At 44.2% G+C, this 26,671-nt stretch overlaps 1 protein-coding gene and 1 non-coding gene across 3 annotated transcripts in view; one reads left to right on the top strand and one right to left on the bottom strand.

Annotated features, from left to right (window-relative positions):
• Positions 1-7,388: 7,388 nt before the first annotated feature.
• Il34 (interleukin 34) overlaps positions 7,389-26,671 on the top strand; it is a 62,770-nt gene continuing 43,487 nt past the window's right edge. For both annotated transcript variants that reach the window (XM_076838472.2, XM_076838470.2), the window contains exon 1: positions 7,389-7,542. The gene's annotated coding sequence lies outside the window, so the exon portion shown is untranslated. The remainder of the gene's footprint in view (positions 7,543-26,671) is intronic.
• On the bottom strand, positions 24,774-24,846 carry Trnaa-agc (transfer RNA alanine (anticodon AGC)). Its single transcript has one exon. It is a non-coding gene; the product is annotated as a tRNA-Ala (tRNA).

The following is a 26,671-nucleotide window of genomic DNA, read 5'->3' as shown; positions in this document are numbered from 1 at the left end:
GGTGGCTGGCATCTGTGTTTCTTTTTCTATGAATGAGAATTCAGGTGGGAGATTTGAGTGTGAATTAGAGCAAAAACTGAGCCCACTCCTTCCTTTCAGGTTTCTATCTGGATTTCTGATAACCTGTGGCCTCCTAACACAGGCTCCCCTGTGATTTCTTTTAGTTTTCCTGATTCTTTGCTATGCAGGTGGATGTCTACCCACTGTTCCCATTGGATACTGAGAGTGGTGGTTGATGTCTTTTCCCAGTCTAAGCTCCCTTGTACTCTTGAAGTCTTAGAATGATTGGATTTAGCATGGCTTCCATCTGGGCAGTCTCATTAAACAAAGCTTCCTTCACTTCTTGAGAAAGTCCTTGACTACTATGAAGGGTCAACGAAAATAGATGATCCCAATACTAGCCTTCCCTTGGGACCTGTCAGTGTGTGTTGCACCCTAAAGCACATGGGGTGGGGTGTCTACAGTGCACATCTTGAGTAGATTTCAGAGGGCCTTGGGAATAAAAGGAAGGATCACTGAGAGCCCATCAGCCAGAAGTGGCCCAGTTTCAGAAATGTTCCAGTCCCCCAGTTGGAAATTCCTCCGCCTGCCTGTGTGGGAAGCCCTAATCTTTCAGGCAATCCTGAGCATTGAACCCGAAGAAACCTGAGCTCACTTGCTTTCGGAATGTCATGAAGTAAAACATTGTTTACATAAATCGAGCAACTTTTCTGTCATCTACAAATGGCATTTGGTAAGAATCCAGAAGGAGGTGATTATACGTGGCCTTTGAGCAGTCCAATGTAGAGAAGATTCCTAATCCATCTTTTTTTCCCTTAATGTATAGATTGCATAGGAGATATACTTCTGAATTACATTTAGGAAGCATTATTCCAGGACTTATTTTTTCCTATGGCCATAAATCCATTCTGTCAGTCAAATACACAGCATAGATAGATGAGCAGTGGCTCCTTGTTCTAACCCTCCTAACTCGGGTTTCATAGGTGCATACTCTATTTTAAAAATATTTTTATTTTTCATTTTTAATAATACATGACAGTAGAATGCATATTTATATATGAATATAAATAAAGTATGACATTTAGGTTCCCACTCTTGTGGTCATACATGATGTGGGGTTACCTTGGTCATGTATACAAATATAAAGCTAGGAAAGTTATGTGATAAGTACATACTCTTATTTATTTCTATGTGGTTCCAGGGATCGAACCCAGTGCCTCACACATGCTAGGCAAGTGCTCTACACTGAGCCACAACCCTGGCCCTAGGTACATATATAAAATCAGGAATTTTTCCCTCTGAACTTCCTCTGTAATCTGCTCATCAGTTTGCTTGTTCTCTGCCACAGGAAGGGCTTGGGCAAGCAGAATTTCTGGAGTGCCAGTGCAAGTGTTCAGGCTTGAATTTGCTGAGATGAGGAATTTTGCCTTGTTCATAGCTACTACCTCACATCCTATAAAAGGTGTCTGACAAATATTTAGCAATTATATGAGGCTGAATCGCAAGTCCCATCTCTAGTTGTTAAGGGGACCTAAGTGGCTAATTGGGTTTGGTTGAACAACAACCAGGTAAACAGAGCTGTCTGCAGCCTTGCATAAATCAGAGACTGCTGGGGAATTTGGAAAGGAGGAGTATTGTCAAAACTGTCCAATCTGCACTTGGTTATTGGGTTTGTTCCCATCCTGCTCTTCTGTTAAGCCCCTGTGACTTGGATCTAAGAGGACCATAAACTTTTCAGCAGCTTTCCCCAGACCTCTGGGGCCAGAGGTTGTGCAGATGTTGTTTCCTTCGGAAAATCTCTGGCCAAGAATAGCATTCCTTTTGGGGAGGGGGGTTCAAGTTGGACTGTGTCTGGAATGTTGCTTTTCTTGGTTTGTGTAAATGTATTGCTGGCAAAACAGCTGTTGGGACTGGGAAAGGCGCTCAGGGTTCCCTATCTCACAGGGGGAGTGCTAGACGCCAGGATATGGGTGGCTTTCATGACTGCAGCTTTTCTGGAGCTCTTCAGAGGGGAACCTGAAATGCTGAGTCATTCTTCAATGGCTTTCAAATCTCTTCAGTTCCTAAATTTGTGTGTGTGTGAGAGAAAGTTACTGAGGATTGAAACCAGGGTTTTGTACATACTATGCAAATGCTACCAATGAGGTACAGCCCCCGACTGTCCCTTTTATTCTTTTTAGTTATACATGACAGTAGGCATATCACACATACATAGAGTATAACTTCCCATTCTTATGGTTGTACATGTATGTATACATACACTGGTCACCTCTTGCACTTTAGGAGTCTTGTTGAAGAATTTGTATTCATATGTGAACACAGGAAAGTTGTGTCCAATTCATTCTAATGTCTCCCATTCTCATTCCTGGCTCCAATCTGATGACCCCCAACCCCCTTAGGGCAATGAGTGGGGGTTGCCTATTGTGAGTCAGCATCTACTTATCAGAACATTCAGCCTTTGGTTTTTGAGGATTGGCTTATTTCACTTAACCTTGAGTCTCCATTTCCATCCATTTATTGGCAAATGCCATAACTTCATTCTTTATGGCTGAGTAATATTACATTGTATATACAAACCACATTTTCTTTATCCATTCATCTGTTGAAGTGCACCTAGGTTGATTCCTTAGCTTAGCTGTTGTGAATTAAGCTTCTATAAACATTGATGTGGCTGTGTCATTGTAGTATGCTGATTTTTAAGTCCTTTGGGTATATTCCAAGGAGTGGAATAACTGGGTCAAATGGTGGTTTTATTCTAAGTTCTCTTTTTCTTTTTTAAGTTGTAGTTGGACACAATACCTTTATTTTTATTTTTATTTCTATGTGGTGCTGAGGCTCGAACTCAGCACCTCCTACATGCTAGGTGAGTGCTCTAAGACTGATCCACAACCTCAGCCCCCCATCCTAGGTTTTCTGAGGAATCTCCATACTGCTTTCCAGAGTGGTTGCCAATTTGCAATCCCACCAGCAATGTATGAGTATATCTTTTCCCCCACATCTTGCTAACATTGTTACTTGTATTCTTGATAATTGCCATTCAGACTGGAGTGAGATGAAATATCTCAGTGTAGTTTTAATTTTCATGTATCTAATTACTAATGATGTTGAATACTTTTTCATCATATTTGTTGACAGGTCATATTTCTTCTTCTGTGAAGTGTCCAGTTCCTTTGCCCATTTATTGATTGGGTGGTTCCATTTATTGATTGGGTAGTTCCATTTATTGATTGGAACATGATAGGGACTCATTAAACACCTGCTTGGCTGTGGTGGTTTTGGAGACCTGAAAGCCCAACTTTGTAGGGCTCATGTGATGTTTGTTTTTGGTGTTTCGTTTTTGAGTTCTTTTGTATTTCCTGGAGATTAATGCTCTATCTGATGTGCAGGTGGCAAAAATATTCTCCCATTCTGTAGACTCTCATCACATTCTTGATTGTTTCCTTTGCTATGAAGAAGCTTTTTAGTTTGATACCATCCCATTTATTGATTCTTGATTTTACCTCTTGCACTTTAGGAATCTTGTTGAAGAATTTGTTTCCTAAGGCACCATGATGGAGATTTGAGCCTACTTTTTCTGCTAGTAGGTGCAGGGTTTCTGCTCTAATGGCTAGGTCCTTGATCCACTTTGAGTTGAGATTTGGGCAGAGTGAGAGGGGTCTAATTTCATTTTGCTACACACAGATTTCCAGTTTTCCCAACACCACTTGTTGAAGAGACTATCTTTTCTCTAATGTATGATTATGGATCCTTTACATAGTATAACTGTATTTGTGTGCCCAGACCCCCTTTTTATTATTTTATTTTTGAAGCAGAATCTCAATGTTACTCAGGCTGGCCTTGAATTTGTCATTCTCATGCCTCAGCCTCCCAAGTAACTGAGATTACAAGGCATTGACACTGTGACCAACCTAAATTCTGTTTTTCTTTTTGGAAACAGGGTCTCACAGAGTTACTGAGTCTGCTTTGAACTTGCATTCCTCCTGCCTCAGCCTCCCTAGTCTCTGGGTTTAGGGGTACACTACCATGCCCGGCTCCTAAATTCTGTTCTCTATTCAAAGTAGAAATGCTATGTGTTTGCATGAGTCATCCACTTTCTCATTGGCACATGAAATATGTGTGCATATTTTAAGTTTATTGCACTCTTAAAATTAATTTTCAAGGGCTGGCTATATTCAGAGCTCAGAACTCCTGCAAAAATCAAAGCCTACCCAAAAAAAGAATGTGGGGGAAATAGATGGCTCACTTTGGGGAACATGGTAGAGACTCATTAAACACCTGCTTGGCTGTGGTTGTTTTGGTGACCTGAAAGCTCAACTTTGTAGGGCTCATGTGATGTTTGAGTGAACTGAAATCAGGTATAGATCATAGTGTTGGAAGCATCCCTATCACCAGTCTGAATCAATAAAAGCAAGATCTTTTTCATGAGAAGCTTAGAAAGCCACCATCAGGATACTCCCAGCCCCTAGAAGAATGTGTTTACTTAGCACCTACTCTGCCCTTTCTCCTAAATCTGCTTCTACGTCCTCCAGAGGTTGGAGGAGAGTGTTGATAATTTGGCAGTCTGCCCTTCAGAATAGCCTAACACCCATGCTCCATTTCCTCAAAACAAATGCACAACCTAGAGACTATTGGGAAAACTTGGAAGTTTGCAAGTCTAAAAAATGAGGAGGTGGTGCCAGGTACAGTGGTTCACACCTGTAATCCTAGCAACTTGGCCTACTGAGGCAGGAGGATCACATGTTCAAGGCAGCCTAAACAAATTGGTGAGACCCTGTCTTGAAACAAAAGGATTGAAGTTATAGTTAAGAGGTAGAGCACTTATGCATGAGATCCTGGATTCAATTGCCAGTACCCCAAAAAAGGGGGTGGGCAGCCAAGGGTTTTAGGACAGAAAATGGTAACTTCTAGTGACCTTTGCTGGACATTAGAATTGTCTCTATGTCAGAATAGACTCAAGAGTCTCGTAATGCCTGGGCTGAATATATCTCAATCTGATATAAATGATCAGATCTGGAAATCACTAGCTATGATAGGGAAGGAGGGAATATTGCTGCTTACTCAAAACAAAAAAAAAAAATGTTACCAAAGAAAATTTAATTTAGAACTTGCAGTTATGAAAAAGAGACAGGGAGAGGGCTCTGGAAATAGCTGAAGGACTGTGTTCAGCATCACTGTACCTTGCCCACCCCTGAATCCAGCTGCTCTGTCATACCCAGTCAGAAGCAAGCCTACATCAGTTCTGGCCTCTTACCTGCCAGAACCTGGTCTTCAAAGACTCACCTGACAGAACTCTCCCACTTCTCTGACTGCAAACAAAATCTCTCCTTAATGAAAGGAGAGTCTCTGCAGCTACTCTGAAGGTTGAGGTGAGTAGGATCTCAAGTTGGAGCCTAGCCTGAACAATTTAGCAAGACCCTGTGTCCAAAAAAAATGGGGTTGGGGATGCAGCTCCATGGTAGTGCAGCCCTGGGTTCAATCCCTAGTACTGTAAGGAAAAAAAAAAAATGTTGCTTTTGATGAGGTTGATTGGGGAGTTGCCATCTTTCAGGCCATGAACGTGTGTGTGTGTGTGTGTAAGCTAGTGACATGATAGTCAAGACAGGTATTAATAACTGGGTTATTGGGCCCCAAAGCTGTTAGACATGCTGGGGGCCTCCTTTAAGGATATGATGTAACTGAAGAAAGGCAACTTTGCCACACAAAGCCATCAGAAGCAAGGCTCCATCTGTCAAAGGCCAAGCAGGAAAGAAGTCTATGGCGAAAACATTGGACACGGCATCAGATGACTTGTGATTCACTACCTCTAAGCTCCATCTGGGTTTCCTGGCTATAAAACGATAAAAGCAGGACTGACTGACCTATGGCTGTGGTAACAGGGATGTGCTGAGCATCCAGGGTCTGAAGAGCCGTGGCCCTGGAAGACCCCAAGCCACCTCCATTGTGAACCCTTTGGTTTTATAGGGTCACTTGGAAAGGAGGGCATCCTTCTAAGCCAAGGGTCCCCACTGAGGGCCTGTGACTGTGTCCCCATCATCTTTGCCCCCTCTGCCTCCCAGGGACTGCCTGTGAATCAAGCCTCAGCAGAGCTCCTCAGCATGGCCTTGCAGAGGGTGTAGCCAGGGTAGCCACTCATAGGGAGTGGAGGTGGGGCAGTAGCTGTGTACATTCCAGTGTGGGCACATTGCAAGTTCAGGGAATCCAGCTTTCTCCAGTTCAACTAAGGAAGCATTTCTTTAACTGCCAAATCAATTCCCATTTAGAATAAGCCCTGCTCTCATATCCAGGCCAGCCCTCACAGACTAGATGCAGTGGAATCCTAGATGTTAACAAGGGGTCCTTAATGAAGGGTTCTGTGCTCACATTCTGGGAAGCACCGCAAACTCCCCTCCTCGGTAGATCACTTCTTTGAACAACAGCATCCATTGTGATGTCCGGTGGTGGGAGAGCTGAAGGATGCCTTGAGGGGAGGGAGGTGGCCACCCCCAACTACTCCAAATACAGTCTAGTAAAATCAGGGAACTTGCTTTGAAAACTACTCTGGAAAGGTTATGGTGCTGTCCCTGAAGACCCACAGCACTCTGCTAGAGAGGGCCACCCTCAGACCAGTCACTGTGATCCAGGTAAAACAAGACTTCCATGTCTTTGCAGATAGACTGAGGGAGAGGCTCTTCTTTTTCCAGGAGTAACCACAGGGCTGGGTCTGAGGCTTTGGGGTTAGACTCAGTAACCAGCTGTGGAATTTTCCACCTCCCTAAACTCAGGTCCCTATCTGAAGACTGGTAGACTTGGTCATTTTTCTGTCTTCAGCAGTGGTATTATGCATCAGAGAAAGGCCTTTTCTAGAACTAATGTCCCTATATGCACAAGCTTCAGTGACTACAGCATCACCAGCTGTATTCAGTTTTGTGATGAGGTTTTGGGGTTTTTTGGTTTTGTTTTTCTTGTTTTTGGTACTGAGGATTGAACCCAGGGTTCTTAATGACTGAGCTACATCCCCAGCCCTTTTCATTTTTTTTTATTTTAGACAGAGTCTTGCTAAGTTGCTTAGGGCCTACATTGCTGAGGCTGGTCTTGAACTTGCAAGCCTCCTGCTTCAACCTTCTGAGTCACTGAGAAGGATAAGTTTTTTGTCAAGATCCCCATGTTCTGGAGGGGATCTCTTAAAACACTCCAACCTGCCTGAAAGTCATGGTTTGATTTCTAGGGACTCACACCATACTTGCCCTTGGTCAGAACTGTTCCCTGACTGATCCTCTGTGTTTGAGTCTCTTACACTGCACTTCAAGGCAGGCTGGGGCCATGTGGCCCTGCCCCACCCTTGCTTGGCTCCAGTTCCAACTTCCAGAGTGAAGTTGGAGCTGCAGTGGCTTGCATTCCCAGCCCTTCTCATCAGATGGGAAGCCTAGTTTGTGGGCTGGGGGCAGCCACAGCTTTCCCCATCTGGTGCCCACTGCCCACAGTCCCTAGGCATCTGCTCCAGGACTTAGAACCCCTTAAAGCTGAAAGCAAGCCTTAGAAGACCACAGCCTGGCACTCAAGCAGGTAAGAAGCAGAGTTGTTGTTTTGTTTTTTTCATAGGATTGCTCTCTCTGTTATTTATGACTGGCTAAACCTCATTATTTAGCTGCTGCTGCTTCTTCACCCATCACAGCAAGAGGAACATGAACTAGAATTGACAAAAACAGTCCCAGCCAAGAAACTCCAGAATACATCTCAGAAATGGTGTGAATTGTCTGCTCTGGGTTTTGTTTTTTAACGTTTGCCTTCACAGCCTTGCAGGAAAAAGCAGATACACAAATCCATAAAACAAGTTACCCCTTCTGAGTTTTATCAGTCTTCAAACCCACATTCCGAAAAGGTTGTTCTGGGTTCCTGGGGGCTACTCCACTATGTATTTATTGTTTTGGATCTTTAGACTCTTAATGTATCATGTGCATGAATTATCACTTGCATGAATTACCTTATCAAAAGTTAATTGATGTAAAATTCTTTAAAAGAAAGGAAAAATAGCATTAGTAAGCCTTCCTCGTTCAGTGTTTCTTTTTTTAATTATTTTTTTGTTGTTGTCAATGGATCTTTTATTTTATTTATTTATTTATATGTGGCGCAGGGTCTCACACATGCCAGGCAAGTGCTGCACCACTGAGCCACAACTCTAGCCCCAGACAGTGTTTCTGAAATTAAAACAAAGTGTTCTGCTTTTACACTTTGAACTTGTTTTAAATGCACAGAAACTATGACACTTAAGGTCCATGTGGTATTTGCCACAATAACAACCCATCCTAGGATGCCTTTGCCTCTTGATGAAGAAGGTGGATTGCTTCCAGGTGTTTTTGTAATTAATAATTCATCTTTTATGGACACCTCTGTGAAAATAACTTTTTTGGGTCTTTTTAGTTTTGCTGAGGTTTCCCCCGCCACCCCACTTCCTGCAGTTTATTCTCCATCCAGGATGAATACTTGAGACAAAGGGCAAAAACATTTTGTATATTGGGGTCAGCTCACTCAGAAGAATTATAGGACTCATTTACTAATTTCCAGGACCCTGGTGGCATGATGAGGTTGGTGGGGAACTTGTGTTCTCTGGGGATTTTTAAGGAAGGTGAATGGAAGCAGTCTAGTATAGTTGTTAAGAGCTTGGTTTGTATACAGTAGTTGGCTGACTGAGAACTCTCACCTAGTAACTTCATTGCGTCTCAGTTCATATGTAAAGTACAGATTATAAAACTTCTTAGGGATGTCAGAAGACAGAGACAGTGTATGTGAAGCATAATGTCTGCTACTCAGGAAGCACTCCAGAGGGTGCTTCCAAGCTGGAGCTCTCCCTGAGCCATTTTATAAGCTAGGCAGGAGAAAGTCAAGTCATCTTCTTCTTCAGCCCCATTGTACCTGGAATGAAAAGTTTCCTCACTCTTTAGATATGTGTGTGTATGTATGTGTGTGTGTGTGTGTGTGTGTGTGTGTGTGTGTGTGTGTTTGTGTGTGTGTGTGTGTGTATGTATTTGGTACCAGGGAATGAACTCGGGGGTACTTGACCACTGAGCCACATCCCCTATTTTGTATTTTATTTAGAGACAGGGTCTCACAGAGTTGCTTAGCGCCTTGCTTTTGCTAAGCCTGGCTTTGAATTCGTGATCCTCCTATCTCAGCCTTCCAAGCGGTGGGGATTACAGGTGTGAGCCACTGCATCCGGTGAGAGAACTTTTTGATTATAATGCCATGTGTCCCTAGGATGGGGGGCTGGGCATTAGAGTCAGGCCTCCTCCTTCAAAGGATCCTAGGCTCTCAGCTACTCCTGCTATGAGATGAGGATGCCACCCTTCCTGGCTCTCAGCCACCTTTCTTACAACTCAGGCTTGGACAGAATAAGAATTCCCAGGAAGTCTGTGGGTGCACCGTCTATTCCTCTCCCAGCTGCCACTATGGTAGGTTTCTGGGTGCCACAAATGCCACACAGCACAATGAACTCAGGCTCTGGATCCAGTGAGACTGGATTCCAATCCTAACAATACCACTCCCCACCTGTGGGCTGTCATTGGCCCCCTCTGAACCTTTGTGTCCTCATCCTTGAAATGGAAATCTGAAAACTTGTGCCATAGTATTACATGAGACAGCACAGGTAAACATCTGGCACTTAGGGGCCCATTATTATGAAAGATTAAGGTTCTGTCCAAGACCTTTGCAAAATGTAGCCAAATTAAACATAAAGATATACAGAAAAGTAATGTGTTCATTATCTCTGTAAATAAACATTAATCTGACTGGCTGGCTGGGCGCTGGAAACCAGGTGACAACTGCATAAGAGAGCCTCCCTGCTCTTGAAATAGTGTTGAGAAAGCAGGGACAATGATCACTTCAGTCTGGGCACTCAGGAAACGGCTTAAGCTGAAGGACAAAGAGTAGCCTGTGAGGCAGGGACTGAGAGGAAGGGGAAAAGTAAGTGCCAAAGCCAAGTGGAATTTGGAGAGGGATGGGAAGCTCTGGGGACTGCAGAGTTAGCTGGGTATAGGGAAAGGGGGCATTGGCATAAGATCAGATGGTCAGTTGGGACCAAGCTGTGAAGAGCCTGGAAGGTCAAGTGGGAATTTAAACTTGATCTCAATGACTTAAGGGTTTAAGCAGATTTGAAATTCTGTGCTGGCAATTTCAGAGGGGCATGATATTGGGTGTCTGGAATGCCCCCAGCCTTCTATTCCATCTCAGAGACTTTGGTGGCACCCAGAAAAATTAAGTGCCAAGAATGGAATCTTCAGGTTAGGCCTAGTGCAGGGAAGCCTAGCTGGGGACTTGGGGCCCTGGTTTCTGGGGCTCTGATCCCAGTCACCACCACCAGAGAATGTGGATTTCTTCTACAGTCTCAGATTAGGGCTCAGGACAATTAGGCTGTCCCCACTCCCATCCTCTGCCCCTGATCCTAGTACAATACTGTCCTGTAGCTGCCCTGACTCAGACTTGGGAGGAAGAGACCACTTGTCTGAAATAGGCAGTCTGTCCCTTTGAGCCTAAAAGAGACTCCATGGAGATTGGAGAACTATGATCTCCAGGTCTGGGACAGTCCCAAGGGGGTTCTAGGCTGTGGTTGTCCTCTGTGCTTGTGTTTGAGAATCATGTCCCACAATTGTGGAGTGGTGTCTTTCTTCTGAGACCTGCGCTGAGGTTGGCCTGAGAACTACCTCCTGAGTTTCCCAGGGACTGCAGGGAGAGCTGTGTCCATGCATGGCAGCCTGGAAGGTCACTGACCCTGCCTGGAGGACCAGCCAGTCTGCCCCTTGAGCCTCTTCAGACCAGAGATGTGTATGTGTTGAGTCTTGGCTACAGTTAGAAAGGTTTAGATGATGAATTTAAAAAGACAAGAAGATGTGGACCTCCCAGAATTTTTAGGCTGAAGTTTGGAGAGACTGAAACCAAGCAGTGATAAAAAGAGGAGAATGGTAGATAAGTGGTCAGGGCAGAGCAAGAACATACCAGGTCCTGGAGGCCATGGTTAGGATTTTGATTTTCATCTTAGTAAGAGAAGCCAGAGAGGACTTTGAATTGAGGATGATATGACCTGGCCTTGGCTCCTCCCCAACCCTGAACCCAGGGGCTCACACGTGAGCTTACTAGGCATTCACTATTCCATTAACTACACCCCAACTTTTCTTTTTAAACTTTGAGATAGGATCTTGCTAAGTTGCCTAGACTGGCCTCAAATTGTGGTCCTCCTACCTCGGCCTCCTGGGTTTATAGGTATGTGCCAAACACACCCAGCTCTGGCAACTGTTAGGAAAGATCAGGCCCCTGTTTCAAAGCTTTCTGGGCTTCCCATTGTCTCTGGCAGCACGAGAAAGTCCACTTTCAGACTAAGAACTGGTGTTTCCTGCTTTATCTTCCAATTTTCTTATGTCATTAAAATCTCTTTGCAAGCATTTCTTACCATTTTAATATTATTTGAGTTCAGTTGTGTTAAGTACATGTGTACTGTTGTGCAACAGGTCTTGCAAAACTGTAACTCTATATCCACTAAATAATCCCCTTTCTCCTCTCTCTGGCCCCTGGTAAATATCTTTCTACTTTCTTTTTTTTTTAATTTTTATTGTTGGTTATCTACTTTCTATCTATATGATTTTTGTCTGCTCTAGATTCACTGTGTAAGCAAAATCACAGCATTTCCCCCCCCCCCCACAGTACTGGGATCAATCCCAGGGGGCTCTACGACTGAGCTGTATCCCCACCCCTTTTTATTTTATTTTGAGACAGGCTCTTGCTAGATTATTATGATTAGTCTGGAACTTAGGATCCTCCTGCAGCAGCCCACCTCAGTAGCTGGGATTATAGGAGGGTACACTGCACCCCACTCAATAATTTTGAGACTGTCTTATTTCAATTAGTAGAGCATCTTCAATGTTCCTTCATGTTGTATCATGTGTCAGGATCTCCTTACTTTTTAAGGTTGAATGACACTTCATCTTATATATACACATTATATTTTGCTTATCCATTCATCTGTCAACACTTATGTTGCTTCCATCTCTTGGCTATTGTGAATAATATGTTTATAAGGTGAGTGTACAGGTATCATGTTGAGTCTCTGCTTTCAATTATTTTCAATATATACCCCAAAGTAAATTAGCTGGATCACATGGTAATTCTATTTTTATTTATTTATTTTTTTGAGGAACCACTATACAATGCACAATGATTCGTATGACTCTACATCCTGATCAAGTCTTCTTATTTTCTAGTAACAATAGTAGTAGTTGCTGTTCTTGTTGATATGAGTGCAAAGAGGTATCTTATTGAGGTTTTTTTTTGTTGTTGTTTCCCTGATGACCAACAATATTTTCATACACTTGTTATCCATTTGTATATCATCTTTGGCAAAGTGTCTATTCAAGTCCTTTGCCATGTTTTTATTGGGTTATTTGATTTTTGGTTATTTAGTTGTAGGAGTTCTATATAATGTTCTATATTAGATAATCATAATTATTATATATTAGATAATGATAATTCCTTATCATTATCTAATTTGCAAGCATTTGCTCCTACCTATAGGTCACCTTTTCATTCTGTTGATCACGTCCTGTCCGCACAGACTTATATTTTGATGTAGTCTCATTTATCGACCTTTGCTTTTGCTGCCTGAGTTTTTGGGGTCATACTGAGAAATAATGGCCATGTCCAAAATCATGAAGCTTTTCCTCCTGCTTTCTTCTAGGAGTTCTAGAGTTTTTAGTCTCATATCTTTGCAAGCATTTTTGTAGCTTTATTGTTTTTATTATGTGAATATTATAAAAAATACCAATAATTCAGAAGAGAATAAGAAAAAAATCCTTGCTTTCCCAGCAGAGGTCCTCGACTTCTAATGATATTTGACGGGGCAACTATCCAGACAGCACCCCACTTTATCATCTTCTAAAGTATAATGCGTACATGAATCATCACTGGGGAGTTGAAATACAGGTTCTGGTTCTGAAGAACTGGGGTGGGGCCCCAAAATCTGTTTCTAACAGGTTGTTAGGTGATGCTTGCTACTGCTACTGATCAGGAAGCCATCCCTGGAGTAGGAGTCTGTCTATATAAACACACATAGGGTCATCTATGTATGACTTTTCTAATTTGTTTATTTCCCTACTCAACAGTATGTCATGGAAAAAAAAAACAGTATGTCATGGAATACCAATAAGTGTAAATCTCCATCATTCTTTTTAACAACTTAATAATCCCATTAATAAGTAAGGCTTATCAATGAGTCCCTCTTGAGAACATTCAAGGTGCTGCCAAAGTTATCATTATTACAAATAATATGGCAGCAAATATATTTGTGTTCCTATATTAATTTCACCAAAGGAATTACTATTATTTTGTTTATTTGTTTTTCTAAGAAGAACAGAACAGTGGCTGGGCATGGTGGGCATGCCTATAATCTCAGCAACTCTGGAAGCTAAAACAGGAGGATTGCAATTTCAAGACCAGCCTCAGCAACTAAGCAAGACCCTGTCTCATAATTTTAAAAAGACTGGGGATATAGCTTGGTGATAAAGCAACCCTAGATTCAATCTCTAGTAGCAAACCAAACAAAAACCAAAACAAATGCCCTCAAATATGTTACTCCTTAAAGGAGTCGCCTGAGAGGCTGACTTCTTAATCTCAAGGCTCCGCTAACCCCTCCAGGGGGAGGGCAGAGTGGATAGCAGTGTGGGGTAGGGATGGATGGTATGGGAGAAGGCTGCGGTGGCAGGCACTGTTTGCTGTCCACCCTTCAACCTGGTACAGTATGACAAGTACTCACTTAATGCTTACATACAACTCCCTGCAAGCTTCCATTTATTCTCCCCCCCCCATTTCATAGATGAAGAGATTGAGGTCCAGGGAAGTCTCCTAGTTTGCCCATGGTCATGCAAATGGAAAATGACAGTGTTGAGATGTGGATCAGGATGGAGTGTGCCAGGTCTACCTCTAGGTGTCTCATTGCTTAGGTGGCCTCAGTGGCTCCACCAGATTCTAAAATCCGTGTTGCCCCCTTGCTTTCTCACCAATGCTCCAAGATCTATCTGGCAGCTGCCTGTCCAAGAGGGAAGCCTGGCCTGAAGTGCTGGTTCCAGGGTTGCCTAGGTTGGGGGAACACAGGGTCTGGGGGAAGTCTTACATCTCACAGGGGTAGTCTCCTTCAGCATCACTGGCTCCTCCTTGGCCGGGACCTGCAAGAAGCTCAATGTTGGAGGTCATAGGCAGGCCTGAGCTTGAATCCCAGCCCTGCCATCTGCTGCCCATGGGACCTTTGGCAAGTCACCAATCTTCACTAGTCCCCTGTCCTCTGCCATAAAATGGGGATAAAAATGGTATCTTCTAAACTACCTTGCATCTATCAGGATGGCTACTATCCAAACAAAAGCAAAACCAGAAAATCAGTGTTGGTGAGAACATGGAGAAATTGGAAACTCACACACTATTGTGAATGCAAATCAGTTGTAGGCCCTGAGGAACGCAGCACGGCTGTTCCTCAAAAAATTAAAAAGAGAATCCCCACATGATCCAGCAGCAGCCCCACTTCTGGGTGTGTACTGAAAAGAACTAAAAGCAAGGTCCCAGGAAAATGAGACATTTGTACATGTATGTTCATTATTCATAAATAGCCAAAAAGTAGAAGCAACTCATCATCCACAGAAGAATGTGCAAGTCAAACTCCATATGATAGAGTTTAATTCAGTCTTTAAAAGGAAGGAAATCCTGTCACAGGCTACAACCTGAATGTACCTTGAGGATATTCTGCTAAGTGAAATGAACCAGGCACAAAAAGACAAATACTGCATGATCTCACTTACCTAAGTTTCTCAGAGTGATCAAATTCATAGAAATAGAAAGTGGAATGGTGGAAGGAGGGGAGAATGGGTATGAGTTTGTTTTGCAAGATGAAATAGTTCTGGAGATGATGGTGGTGATGATTGCACAACAGTATGAATGTTCTCAATGCCACAGAAAAATGTTTAATGTGATAGATTTTATGTTATGTGGGTTTTTTTTAAAAACCACAATAAAGAGATGTCTCCCAGGGATTCTGTGGGGCTTGTGTGAGGCCTTGCTTGTGAACTATTATTAGCAGGAGGGCTGTGGAAATCCAAAGCTTTCTGCCCCCAAGCAGGTATTGCTGAAGAGACAGCAACAGGCCTGGGTGTTGGAGGGGTGTCTGTGTCCCTGTGGAAGGAATTGCTCCATCTGGGAGAGGCTGAGGTTCAGGGGAGGCTTGCTGGAGCAGTGGCAGGGGCCCAGCTCAGGAGATCCCTGGCATTTGTGGGATGGGTGGATTGCAGACATTGGAAAGTCCCTGGCAGGAAACTTGCTTCCACTAAGGGGCAGCTTACAGGGTGCAGATTTTGGCTCAGCCTAGTGAACTTTTCAGAGCTGTCTGAATGTGGAGCTGGCTGCCTCGTAGAGTGTGAGTCCTCTCTCAGTGGAGGCATGTAAGAAGAGGCTGGGCGAGATGCAGAGAAGACTCCTGTTTGAGGCAGGGGTGGAACCAGGGGTTTCCCAGGCTCTGTGCCTTTCTGATGTGATCAGTCCTGGTGTGTGTGAAGTTGGGACCCAGCTCAGAGGGAGGGGGCAGATGGGAGGAGGAAGAATTGCTCCCAGCCCTCTCCTCATAACAGTGATGACAATTGCTGCCACCCATACTCACACTGGGCCACTCACTGTGTTAAATGCTGAACAGGCTGGATTCAGTCCTCACCTGTGTACAGCAGGTGCTGTTCACACCCAGGAGCCAAGGCTGGGACTGAAGTGTCTGCCCAAGGACAGCTAGTTTGTGGTGGGTGGGATAAACCCAAGCAGTCTCACTGGAGCCCTCTATGCTGGGCAGAAGTCTCCCTGCTCAACTCCCCCAAGATGACTGCTCCGCCCCTGTTCCTGGCAGTGCATGCCCAGGGACCAACACTCTCCCAGGTGCAGCTCTAGCTTCCACGCCTCCCTGACCAGTGACTCATCACTGCCCCACCTCTGGCTGGCATCACATGTCATACCTCAGCCTTGCTCCTCTGAGAGTCAGGCCCAACTTGTTTCGTTCTCCAGGATCTGAGCATACCACCGGCCTTGACTGGAAGCCAGGCCATGTCACTCATTGCCTCCCTTCTACTTCCATTAAGTGGGACCCTCCTTAAAAACTTCTCCCAGAACTCCAAGTCTTTCCTATGGTTTTGAGTTCATTTGGACTTTTTGATAATTGTGTGTTTTCTAACCCAGCTCTCTGGATGCCAAGACTTTGTCCACATGACCCAGTCGATCCAGCTCCAGCTTAGCGCCCAACAGGCAGTAAATGCCATCACTAATGGGGACGATATGGTGGCCTCCTCTGGCCTCCAATCTGAGACAGAACTATTACCATGTTTATAGCTGCAGTGAAGGAAGCCCCGGCAGTGACAGCAGTTAATCTAGAATGTCATCAGTTAGCTTGGGTGACAGTTGCTTGGTGCTAAGGTGCAGGGGAACTATCCTTGACCTGTGCCTGGAAGCGTGGGCCCTGGACAAGCACTCTCTTGTGGGATCACACAGAGCCCAGTTAAGGAAGTGCTGTTGTTATGTCCACATTGCAGATGAGGAAACAGAGGCTCTGGGAGGTTAAGCCATGCTCAGGACCCCAGAGTTTTCCTTCACCTCATTCTGCCCCTTGAGGCTTGTATCAGTTGCTGGGTCTGATGATGGTAACATTAGTGTCCCTCACAGCTTGCTGGTGCCACATTTATATAAGCTTTCTCTTCTACTCCTCCTGTGCATCCCCATCCTGGATGGGGGCTCTGGTAGTGCTATTTTATAGATAGAAAAGTCTCTTAGGGACTCCCCCCAGATCCCACAGTGGGAAGGGGCACACTGGGGCACAGTAGTGGTCCTTTGGTAGCCCCTACTCTCCAGGCTCCTTCCCACTTCTGTGCTGGGATGCAGGCTTCATAACCCTCTCCATGATCTCCTTGGGGGGGATGTCCCAGACCTCAGTGACGCTGGTGATGCAGAGGCCAGCAGGCCAGCTGGACCAGCTGAGGTTGGGCCAGGGCCAGGTACTTTCCACTGTCTTCCCACAGGCAGGAAGACTTCTTTCATGGGCTTCTTATCTGGAGAGAAGGCCACCTGGTTGTCCTCATCCCCACTCCCTTCCCTGGTCCACCCCGTGTCACTTTCTGAGGGAACAGGAGAGCCACTCCTCTCTGTCCGTAGAAATCATGCAGGCCGAATGAGCTTTGATTCTCTAATTACAGTGAGAGCTCTGGAATCCTTAACCTGGACTCGTAAAGCATGGGTATCACCCTGGAGGAGGATGTTAGGCACATGAGGACTTGAACCCTGAGCCATCTGCCTGCTAACATTTGCTGAACAGCTAATGTTTAAAACTCTTTTTTAAGAATTTCTTTAGGGCTAGGGATGTGCTCAAGCAGTAGCATGCTCGCCTGGCATGCACGGGGCACTGGGTTCAATCCTCAGCACCTCATAAAAATAAAATTAAAAAAAAAAAGATGATGTGTCCACCAAAAACTAAAAAATAATAGAAAAACTTCTTTAAGAAATAATCAAGGCTTGGGTTGCAGCTCAGCAATAGGGTATGTACAAGGCCCAGGTCTCCATCCCCAGTGCTGCAAAAATACATTTAAAATTTAAAAAAATCAATTGCACAGTATTAGATTTACAGAAAAATTGAGCATCTAGAGTTCCATTTAGCTGCCCCAACCCCAGCACAAAATCTCCCTCATTGTTAACATGTTGCATTTGTGTCGTCACATGTTGCATTTGTGTCGTCACATGTTGCATTTGTGTCGTCGTCACATGTTGCATTTGTGTCGTCACATGTTGCATTTGTGTCGTCACATGTTGCATTTGTGTCCTCATACCTTTGGTCTAATAGTAACACATAATATGATCTAAATAATTTAAAGTCCTTAGTTTCCGCTGGGGCTTCACTTTTCCTGTTGTACAGTTCTATGGATTTTGATAAATGTATAGTGATAGGTATCACACAGAACTGTTCCTCTGCCCTATGGCTCCCCTGTGTCCCAGCTGTTCAGCCCTCCTCACGCCTGCAACCACTGATCTTTTATCTGTCTCCCTAGTTTTGCCTTTTCCAGAATGTCACATAGCAGAACTCACACAGTAGGTGGCCTTTTCAGATGGGTTTCTTTCATTTAGATATATGTTCCTATATGTCTTTTAGTGGTTCAATAGCCTATTTCTTTTTATTGTTGAGTAATGTTCCATTGTATGGCTGTATCACAGTTTATTTATCCCTTCATCTAGTTACTGGTTGCTGCTAGTATTTTTTTGTTGTTGTTTTTTGTTTTGTTTTTGTTTTCTGTTTTTGAGATGGGGGTCTCACTATGTTGCCTGCACTGGCCTCAAGCTCCTGGGCTCAAATGCTTCTGGGCACAAGTGCTCCTCTATCCCAGCATCCCCAAGTAGCTGGGACTACAGACCAACATTGCTAACTGACTTCTACTTTGGGGTGATTATGAATAAAGTTGCTATAAACATTCATGAGTAAGCTTTTGTGTGGACATAAGTTTTCAGCTTCATCTGGTAAGTACTTAGGAACAAGACTGCTGGGTTGTGTGGGAAGAGTGTACAGGAAACTGACAAGCTTTTTCAAAGTGTCTCTACTAGTGCCCATTCTCGCAGCAGAGAATGAGAGCTCCCCTGTCCTGCCATCCTTCCAGCACTTATTAGCAACAGTTTTTGGACTTTAGCTATTCTAAGAGGTGCTTCATGGTAGCTCAGTGTAATTTTAATTTGCATTTCCCTAATGATGTCTGATGAGCATCTCCCAATGTTTCTGGTGAGGTGTGTCTGTTCATCTCTGTTGTCTGTTTTAATTGGGGTTTGTTTTCTTATTGTTGAGTTCAAGAGTTCTCTGTATATCTTAGATACAAGTACTTTATTGATGTATCTGTTTCAAATATTTTCTCTTCATTTCCTCAGCAATGTCTTTCAGAGAAGAACTTTTTAATTTTAATAAAGTCTAACCTAAATTTTCTTTTATGGATTATGCCCTTAGTGTATCTAAAACCTCATAAAAATTGAGCATCTGGAGTTCCACTTAGCACAAAATTTCCCTCATTGTTAATATGAAAGTCCAAGATCACCTGGACTTTCTCCTCTATGATCTTCTGGAAATTTTATAGTTTTACATTTAGGTCTAAGACTTTTTTATTTTTAATTTTTAATTTTTGCAGTGCTGGGAATTAAACCCAGGGCCTCAGGAATGCTAGGCAAATGCTCTAGCAAATACTACAATCCCAGCCTCTAAGGTCCATGTTGAGAGCTTGTTTGGAGGTTCTAGCAGGGGAGCACATGGTCCTCCTCTATCAGAGAAGGTCGTCCAGTTTGACTGAACTTGCAGCTTTGAGAGGGACATACGTGAGGGAGAAAGGGCACACCTGCCTAGCCAGCCAGGTCAGCCGAATCAACACTGGCAATCAATGGGGTGACAGATCTCGCAACCAGATCACCCTCACATCCTCTAAGATCCATTTTGAATTAATTTTTGTGTAAGGTCTCTGTCTAGCTTAATTTTTTACATGTGGATGTCCAGTGGTTTGAGCATACTATTTATTAAAAAGACTGTCCTTTCTACATTGAATTGTCTTTGTCAAAGTTCAGTCGGCTGTATTTGGGTCCATTTCTGGGCTCCCTGTGTTCCATTGATCTATTTGTCCTTTCACTGAAACTTCACTGTCTTGATTGCTATAGCTGATAGGAAGTCTTATAGTCAGGTAACACCAGTCTTCCAACTTTATTCTTCTTCAGTGTTGTGTTGGCTCTTTGGGTCTTTTGACCCTCCACATAAACCTCAGAATCAGTTTGTTTGCAGATATCCAAAAGATAAGTTTCTGGGATTTTGATTGGAATTGCATTGAACCTGTGTTGCATAGTTTTTCCTTAGATACTGTAGGTATCCTGCTAGATTTATATTTAAATATATAATAATTGAGGGTGATAATGTAAATGGCATTGTGTTTTTAATTTCAAATAATAATATATGAACACAGTAAAAAAACGTTCAAAACATAGTTTGGCTTATAGTGAAAAGTAGCCTCCTCTGCATAGCCGGTTCCCTAGGCCGCCACTGACATCTATCTAAAGACATTCACTGATGCCAGGTTCTTGTGGGTCCTCCTGGAGACTGTGTGAATGCACTCAGCTTATATTCTTGTTTCTTGTTCATTCAACAAGCATCACGAGCATTTATTATGAGCTGGGCAAAGGAGAAGGGACAGAGAACAAAATGAAGTGTTGCTCTTCCAAGCTGACATTTGTTGCAGTGGGTGTCACCAACTATCATATCTACTTCTCACAAGAACTCTGCCCGGCATGAGTCCATGATAGTTCCCATGGGAGGATCATGGGCCAAAGGACCCTCTCTGGGAGGACTCTCCAGGAGCTTGGGCAGAACGGGCTGGTCCTGCCAAGAGCTGGGTGTGGGGTGGATGCCGCCAAGGCAGAGAAAGCAAGCTCTGGAGGGAAGGGATTCTTGCCAAGGCAAACGGGTGGAGGTGAGGAAGAATGGGAGGAGGCTGCTCATCCAGGTAGGGGCAGATTCATATTAGAATAAGGACTCCAGGCTCTGGAATCCCTCCTGACAGTTGGCTGCATTTTAATTCCTTCCTTTTGTTTCCTCTCTGGTTTCTTTCTTTCTATTTTTTTTTTTTTTTAACTCAGGGACCCTCAACCACTGAGCCACATCCCCTGCCCTATTTTGTATTTTATTTAGAGATAGGGTCTAACTGAGTTGCTTAGTGCCTCCCTGTTGCTGAGGCTGGCTTTGAGCCCACGATCCTCCTGCCTCAGCCCCCTGAGTCGCTGGGATTACAGGTGTGCACCACTGTACCTGGCTTCCTCTCTGGTTACCTTGGATGTTCTTCTGGGTGAGAGGCTAACTTTGCCTGACTGACCATAGGAGTTGGATTTGTCTTAGTCTGTTCGAGCTGCCATACCCAAATACTATTGACTGGGGGCGTTAATGAATTACAGAAATGTATTGTTATGAAGGCCAGAAGAGCAAGATCAAGCCTCCAGCAGATCTGGTATCTGGGGAGGGCCCACCTCCTAGACAGCTGACTTTCTTCTGTAAGCTCACATAGCACAAGGGATGAGGGAGCTCTCTGGGTTTCTTTTACAAGGACATGAATCCCATCCATGAGGGCTCCTCCCTCATGACCTAATCACCACCAAAACGCCCTGCTTCCTAACACCATCTCCTAGTGGGTTAGGATTTCAACAGAGGAATGGCGGGTGGGTACAAATATTTAGGCCATAGCAGAATTTATTCACCTGATATCAAGACTGCCTGGGGAAGTGGCATGGCCAGTTGTTCCCAGAGGCCCAGAGGGGATTGCGGTCAGGAGAGGAAGGAAGTTGCTGCACCCCAACATCTGAGTGGCAGATCGGGGCTCACTCAGCTTTCCCCACCTGGGTCTTCTTCCCACCGGAAGTGGCTCTCCCAGACATGGCACTGGGCTCGCTGGTGTACCATTTCCTGTCTCCACTCCAGACACTGGAGCCAGTGGCCCCTGCTGTCATTAGGTGGCTCTGTCCATCTATCACCCGGCCTTGCCAAAAATATTTGTGTCCAGGTGCAGTGAGCGTGGGCTATTATTGTCTGTGTGTGGCATGCACCTAGTAATTATAGCTACCATGGCCAGGCCCAGGGCTAATGACTGCAGATTTCATTCCCGTATTTCAGATGAGGAAAGTGGGGCTCTGAAGCCAAACCTGTGCTTGTGCCACACACTGCTTTCGGCAGCACCCAACATACAGACACATATGCAGTTGGGGTGCTGCTCCCCAGTTCAACATGTTTCTAAATGAATAAAACAGCTCAGCTGAGTGCTTGATACTGACCCTTCCTGGTGAGCAGAATCCCTTCACCCTTGTGGGGTTCTTGGGTAGTTCTTTGACTCTTACATTCCCAAGTGGCAATGTTTTGGGCCATTTTGGACTTGATTACTTCCTAGTGGCCCACCTCCTAAAGTGGAGTTACCCCCTGACAGGGTTTAGGCAGTTTTACGATTTTTGTTACAAATGGCCAAGTAGGACCAAACCTGAAAGAAGGGGCTATCAAACAGATGTAAGCAGTGTTTCAGCCCCTGCATCTGTTAAGTGATGCCCATTTTACAGAGTCAGGGAGATGGTTCTTTATACAGCTGTCCTTTTCCAGAGTGGGTGGCCCAGACCTTGAAGGAAAAGTCCTTAAAAGGGTCAGGACCCTTCTTCATCTCAGCATGGTTAGAACTGCCTTATAGAACTGCCCCAGGCCCTTTGTAGACTTGTGAACCTCCATTAGAGACCCCTTGGAGATCACCTTCTTTGGTCGCAGATCTTGGAGGGAGAGGTGATGTCTTAGCCTCCAGCTCTTCTTGGACATCAGTGTTCCCTAAATTAGTGTTTATCAGATCAAGTTCCTACTCAAGAACCTGCACTAGCTCCCTGCTTCCTGCCACATCAAGAACTGCCAGGCAGCTGGGTGCTGTGGAGTTTACCTGTAATCCTAGAGACTCAGGAGGCTGAGGTAGGAGAATTGGAAGTTTGAGGCCAGTCTCAGAGACTGGGAGCCCTAAGTAATTTAGTAAGACCCTGTCTTAAAAAAAAAAAAAAAGTCTGGGGATGTAACCCAGTGTTAAAGCCTCCTGGGTTTAATCCCCAGTATCAAAAAAAAAAAAAAAAAAAAAAAAAAAAAAAAAAAGAAAAAGAAAAGAAAAAAGAAAGAAAGAAGATTGTGCTGTTATATATACCTAATTAAAATAAATAAACTGCCTGGCTTTCAAGGATGTTTGTGGCCTTGCCCTGCCTGTCTCATAGATTCCTGTAATTCCTGAACACAGCTTTTTTGTTCCAAACAAACTGAACCTTCTCTTTGTTGTTCCAAACATCTGGCATGTGGGCTTCATCTTTATTCCTTGTTCACTTTATCCACACTTCTCCCTCCCCAGTGTCTTCTCTTGTCCCCATTCTCCATCCTTGCCTTCCCTCCCTGCCCCAGCACAGATTCCTACCCTTCTTCCTGCCATGAAGCCTTGTTTGATCGCTTTGGCCAACCTCAATCCATCCCTTCTCTGAACACCTAGCACATTTATAATCCACACCATAGAGACTGTCTGGAACTGCTCTGTAGGGGTTCTCTGAATCTTTCTTTAAGATCACCAACTAACCTGTGATTTCCACCAGGGCAGAGAAAGGAATCCACCAGAGTCTGGGCCATTAACAGAGCAAGATGCTGCACGTGGAAACCTTTTGTAACCCTTAGGCAAGACCCAAAATCCACATCAGGTCTCTTAGTGTGACCATATTCTACCAATTTTAAAGCACCCTGCTCTTGCACATTTTGATATCTTCTCTGAATCGGATTGATAGCATCATAATTTATTTAGCAGTTTACCTTGTCTTTCTCAGTGGCACATAAAATAATGCTGTATTTTACAGTCCGTCATGCATTACACTTGACAAAATGAAGTGTAACTGGTTAATGTAAAAATCTGTTGGTGATTGCTTTTTGACTCCGACTTGGGAAAAAGCCTTTGGAAGTAATGAGGAGATTCTGGCAAAGATAAAGGGAAAATGAGAGAGATGAGGAATGCTGGGAGAACTGGAGGATACTGGGAGAGAGGAGGAATGCTGGGGCTCAGGGTGTGGCTCAGTGGTAGACAGCTGGGCCAGTAGGCATGAGGTCCTGGGTTTCATCCCAGCACCTCCTCCAAAAAAGAGGAAGGGTGCAGGAGAAGTAGGGGATGCAGGGAAAGGAGGACAGGGTATCCTACTGTGTCCAGAAGCTTCTGGAATCATCCTGTATTACTTCAGTGTTCCTCCCCTCTATTCTCCTGTCTTCTGTGTTTTCCCCCCTCAGGAGCTGGTTCCTTGGTAGACAGATGCCAGTTGTCCCCCATGCACCTCACATCGACAGCCCCAGGTGGGGCGGGGTGTGGGGATTAGAGGCCGTGTTCCCTCACCCGTGAGGAGCCTTCTCATGGCCAGCAGAGCCAAGGCTGCCCTGACCAACTGGCTGCCCAGCTGACAGGATGAGGAAACTGAGCTCCCAGCACCAGCATGAGCCCGATCAGGAGGACTGGGGGAGTCCAATGGGCAAAGGCCACAGACTCTGCCTCTCGGGAAATAAAGAAGGAAAAGCCCTCCGTGGTGAAGTGGAATAGCTCTTCTCTAGGCCCAATGGCTCTGGGCTCCAGCCAGAGGGGCCCAGCCCTGACCAGCTCAAGGTCAGACTCACAGTCTCTGTGTTCAGATGCCGAACTTGGATGCTTAGGTCACCCCCCATCCTCAGGGCTTCCCCTAGGCCACGCCTCCTCCTGTGGCCTCACAATCAGTTTTTTTTTTTTTTTTTAATTTTTGTGGTGCTGGGGATCAATTAAGCTTGGCAAACTCACTACCATGAGCCACAATATGGCTTTTTAGCTGCAGAAATTGCCAGATTGGGGGAATGTGACCCTTTTCTCTTGCCTTCAGATTGTCACTCTAATGTAGTCAACAGCAAGAGCTTCATGGTTAGAGAAACTTAGATTTAATACTTGCTTGCCCACCTGCTGCTGTGTGACTTGGGGCAAGTCACCTAACATTTTTAGCCTTGGTTTTCTCATCTTCAAAATGGGGGTGAGAATTCCTAGAACTGGTATATACGCATGTTGGGGGGGATCGAATGACATACAGTCATTAATATTAGTTATGTACAGTCATTAACGTTAGCTTTGCTGTTATTCTTTTTTTAAAAATTTTTTTAGTTGTAGATGGACATAATACCTTTATTTTGTTTATTTATGAGGTGCTGGGGATCGAACCCAGTGCCTCATGCATGCTAGGCAAGCACTCTACCACTGAGCCACAACCCCAGTCCTGCTATTAATCTTATTACCGTTTGCCCCTGTAGTTGTTTTATTCCAGCCAAAGCAGTCCCAGCTCCATCCTATGGACAATTGCCAACATCACAGTCGAGGTTTCTCTCTCTCTCTCTCTTTTCTTTTTGTGGTTCTGGGAATTGGACCCAGGGCCTTGCACATGCTAGGCAAGTGCTCTACCACTGAGCCACATCCCCAGCCCTAATGACCTTTTTTGAGCTCCAAATGAGGTGAAATGAGGTGGCCACATCTACATGGCTCCTGACAGGGAGCCCAGGCTGTTTTCCTCTCATTCTTCTAGTTTCCAGTAACCACCTCTCTTTTGTGTCCACAGTGGGGCTGTGCCCTATGAATGACCCCAGAGTTCTAGTTCAATTGCAGAAATAAGAGCACATGAAATAATTAGGGCCAAGAGTCAGTACAAGGAAAAAGCAATGTAAGGGATATTCCTTTTCAGAAGATGGAAGATTGGATAATTTGGGTAGAAAAACTCCAAAGCCACCTTAGAAATTTAGGATACAGTTTCATATATATATGTGTGTGTGTGTGTGTGTGTGTGTGTGTGTGTGTCTTATTCATGACTGCTTTTTCTATTTCTATTTCTATTTCTAATTTTGATCAGAATTGCATTAAATCTGTCTAGTGCTTGTGGTAGTGTGGTCATTTTTACAATATTAATTCTGCCTATCCAGGAGCAAGGTAGATTTTTCCATCTTCTAAGGTCTTCTTTGATTTCCTTCTTTAGGATTCTGTAGTTTTCATTATCTAGATCTTCCACCTCTTTCATTAAGTTGATTCCCAAGTATTTTATTTTTTGAGGCTATTGTAAATGGGGTAGTTTTCCTTGTTTCTCTTTCTGAGGATTTGTCACTTATATACAGAAGTACATTTGATTTTTGGGTGTTGATTTTATATCCTGCTACATTGCTGAATTCATTTATTCATACTAGAAGTTTTCTGGTGGAACTTTTTGCGTCTTCTAGGTATAGAATCATATCATCAGCAAATAACGCTAATTTGAGTTCTTCTTTTCCTATGTGTATCCCTTTAGTTTCTTTTCTAATTGCTCTGGCTAGTGTTTAAAGAACTATGTTAAATAGAAATGGTGAAAGAGGGCATCCCTGTTTTGTTCCAGTTTTTAGGTTTGCCTTCAACTTTTCTCCATTTAGAATGACATTGGCCTGAGACGTAGTGTAGATAGCCTTAATGATGTTGTGATATGTTCCTGTTATCCCTAGTTTTTCTAGTGGTTTGAACATGAAGGGGTGCTGTATTTTGTCACATGCTTTTTCTGGGTCTATTGAGATGATCGTGTGAGGGAACACATACACACACAGCTAACTTGCTGCATGGAAATAAGAGAAGTCCCAGGGCCAGAAGCATAAAAGAAATCAAGAACCAGAATGGCTGGACTAGGGGGCCATGGTTCTACCTTGAGGTCCCTTTGCCTGCCTGGATAACCCAGAGATCTAGGGTTTTGTTTTGTTTTATCTTTATTTTACATTTATGTGGTGCTGAGTATTGAACCCAGTGCCTCAAGCATGCTAGGTGAGCACTCTACCTCTGAGCCACAACCCCAGCCCAAGATTTTTTTTTTTTTTTTGTACCCGGGATTGGACCCAGGGGCCATTCAACCACTGAGCCACATCTTCAGCCCTTTTTATTTTTTATTTTGAGAAAGGGTCTTGCTAAATTTCTCAGGGCTGAGGCTGTCTTTGAACTTGTGATCCTCTTGCCTCAGCCTCCTGAGTCACTGGGATTACAGGCATGTATCACAGCACCCAGCTGAGATCTAGGTTTTAATGGCCCACAGGGACAGG

This window comes from Callospermophilus lateralis, chromosome 18 (assembly GCF_048772815.1).
Source record: "Callospermophilus lateralis isolate mCalLat2 chromosome 18, mCalLat2.hap1, whole genome shotgun sequence".
In the NCBI taxonomy this organism is placed as follows: domain Eukaryota; kingdom Metazoa; phylum Chordata; class Mammalia; order Rodentia; family Sciuridae; genus Callospermophilus; species Callospermophilus lateralis.
The sequence above is the reverse complement of the archived record's forward strand: the minus strand, read 5'-3'. Positions and strand labels throughout refer to the sequence as shown.